Consider the following 3,245-nt stretch of genomic DNA (forward strand, 5'->3'; position numbering starts at 1 on the left):
CATGAGCCTATCAGGCAAGAATAGGTATGACTGAGAAATTAGTGTGGCACCTTCCACACCCTTATCCAGGAGCTACAACATTACGCCCTGAACCCATTCCAAGAAGTCTATGTACAAACCTCCTTGTTAGACCTCTATGCCACTAAGTCCCCATTTTTTTTAACATCTGTTTGTTTATTTCAGAGAGAGAGAGAGCACAGCAGCAGGAAGGGGCAGAGGGTGAGGGAGAGAGAAACGCAAGCCAACTCCGCACCATGTGCAGAGCCCAAAGTGGGTCTCAACCTTGAGACCCTGAGATCAGACCTGAGCCGACACCAAGATTCGGGGCCCGGACTGACTATACCGCCCAGGTGCCCCACTAAGTCTCTTTTTTATTTTTTATTTTTTGAAAATTTTAGAAGATTTTTATGTATTTATTTCACAGAGAAAGACACAGCGAGAGAGGGAGTACAAGCAGGGGGAATGGGAGATGGAGAAGCAGGGCTCCATCCCAGGACCCCGGGATCACGACCCGAGCTGGAGTCAGACGCTCAATGACTGAGCCACCCAGGCGCCCCAAGGTCTCTTAAAAAAAACTATTGAGGCATTACTGACATAAACAATTAATTTCAGGTGTTCAAACAACATAGTGATCTGAGCCGCCAATTTTCAATTAGCAATAATCGCGCCTCGGATAAACCTCATTGGCTACGATACTGCCACTGCGCAAAGCTTGAGCCGCCAATTTTCTAATTACCTTCTTCCCATGTCCCAGAACATCTACCTAACCTTTCGCTTCCACCACTAATCACCATAGAGCAGTGGTTTTCAACTGGGGGTGCGGGGGTGTCTCATTTTCAAAGAGACCGCTAGCCATAGATGGAGATATTTTTGGTTGTCACGACTGTAGGGGACTTGGGGAAGGGACGTTTATAGGGCATTGAGTGCAGAGAGGCCAGGGAAGCCACAGAACATCCTACAATGCACAAAACAGCCCCCACAACAAGAATTACCCAGCCCCAAATGTCAGTAGGGCCAAGACGGAGAAATCTTGACGTACAGCCACAATGCTGGTTGTCCACTTTCTAGGCCAAATGGATAACTAGATGTCCACTTCTCCTTCTGGATCCCTACCAATGGGCTGTAAAATGATAGAGCAGTCTATGCCCAGTCGGTCCCAGCTTACGATGCCCACCATCTGTAAGCCCAGCTTGAACTTCTTTTTTTTTTTTTTTTAGATTTTATTTATTTATTTGACAGACAGAGAGATCACAAGGAGGCAGAGAGGCAGGCAGAGAGAGAGAGAGGGGGAAGCAGGCTCCCTGCTGAGCAGAGAGCCTGATGCAGGGCTCGATCCCAGGAGCCTGAGACCATGATCCGAGCCAAAGGCAGAGGCTTAACCCACTGAGCCACCCGGGCACCCCCCAGCTTGAACTTCTTATTCCCCAGTCATAAAGAACTATTCCCCAGTCATAGAGAACTACCATGAGGTCAAATACATAGTAAGCGGGAGACCTGAAAGGAAAGCACTGGGCCGTTTGTTTCCCTGGTGAATTCTAGTGGTGAAACCCCGTTTAAGAAAGAACAATAAGGGGCGCCTGGGTGGCTCAGTGGGTTAAGCCTCTGCCTTTGGCTCAGGTCATGGTCCCAGAGTTCTGGGATCGAGCCCCGCATCGGGCTCTCTGCTCGGCAGGGAGCCTGCTTCCCTCTCTCTCTCTCTCTGCCTACTTGTGATCTTTCTCCCTCTGTCAAATAAATAGGTAAAATGCTTAAAAAAAAAAAAAAAAAGAACAATAAAAATTTGGGCGCCTGGGTGGCTCAGTGGGTCAAGCCACTGCCTTCGGCTCAGGTCATGATCTCAGGGTCCTGGGATTGAGCCCTGCATCAGGCTCTCTGCTCAGCAGGGAGCCTGCTTCCTCCTCTCTCTCTCTCTGTCTCTCTGCCTGCCTCTCTGCTTATTTGTGATCTCTGTCTGTCAAATAAATAAATAAAATCTTAAGAAAGAAAAGAAAGAACAAGAAAAATTCGCCGTATCTCTTCTAGAAAAATAGAAGCTGAGGTCACACTTTCGAATTCATTCTATGAGGTCAGCGTCACCCTAGCACAAAAACCAGATAAAGACACTCCAAGAAAAGAAAGCTACAGATCAGTATGGCTCATGAACACACGGTAAAAACCCTCAAAAAAATATCGGAAATTGAATTCAATGTATATAAATTTAGGCTACTGATTTAAAATAATACACAATGTTTCCAATATTTCAGTGATTTTTAAAAACAGTAACTGAATTATATATATCTCTGGTGGAATATATCTTTTTTAAAAGATTTTATTTATTTATTTGACAGAGAGATATCACAAGTAGGCAGAGAGGCAGGCAGAGAGAGAGAGGGAAGCAGAGAGCCCAATGCGGGACACGATCCCAGGACAGACCATGACCTGAGCTGAAAGCAGAGGCTTTAACCCACTGAGCCACCCGGGCACCCCTGGTAGAATTTAAGGACAAAGGAAACTACAAAAATAAATGTTTAAACTGTGTTTGTTAATGTTATTGTTAGTTGTGGTGTTGTTATTTTTCTTCCGAGACTGTTGCGTATATAGTGGGAGAAACAAGTGGATGAGAACTGGCATTTTTCAGTGGAGAAAAAAAGGATACAAATGTACAAGCAGGGATACCTGGGTGGCTCAGTGGGTTAAGCCGCTGCCTTTGGCTCAGGTCATGATCTCAGGGTCCTGGGATGGAGTCCCGCATCGGGCTCTCTGCTCAGCGGGGAGCCTGCTTCCCTCTCTCTCTCTCTCTGCCTGCCTCTCTGACTACTCGTGATCTCTCTCTGTCAAATAAATAAATAATCTTAAAAAAATTTTTTTTAATTAACATATAATGTATTATTAGCCCCAGGAGTACAGGTCTGTGAATCGCCAGGTTTACAACTTCACAGCACTCACCATAGCACATACCTTCCCCAAAGTCCATAACCCCACCCCGTCTCCCTACCCCCACCTGCCCCCCCCCACAACCCTTAGTTAGTTTTGTGAGATTAAGAGTCTCTTATGGTTTGTCTCCCTCCCGATCCCATCTTGTTTCATTTATTCTTTTCCTACCACCCAAGCCCCCCACATTGCCTCTCAACTTCCTCGTATCAGGGAGATCATATGATAATTGTCTTTCTCTGATTGACTTATTTCGCTCAGCATGATACCCTCTGGTTCCATCCACATCGCCGCAAATGGCAAGATTTCATTTCTTTTGATGGCTGCATAGTATT

At 46.0% G+C, this 3,245-nt stretch overlaps 1 non-coding gene across 1 annotated transcript; it reads right to left on the minus strand.

Moving 5' to 3' along the window:
* Window positions 1-573: 573 nt before the first annotated feature.
* On the minus strand, window positions 574-713 carry LOC123950080. Its single transcript, XR_006820122.1, has one exon. It is a non-coding gene; the product is annotated as a U4 spliceosomal RNA (small nuclear RNA).
* Window positions 714-3,245: the final 2,532 nt, after the last annotated feature.

The sequence above is a fragment of the Meles meles genome, chromosome 8 (assembly GCF_922984935.1).
Source record: "Meles meles chromosome 8, mMelMel3.1 paternal haplotype, whole genome shotgun sequence".
NCBI lineage: Eukaryota > Metazoa > Chordata > Mammalia > Carnivora > Mustelidae > Meles > Meles meles.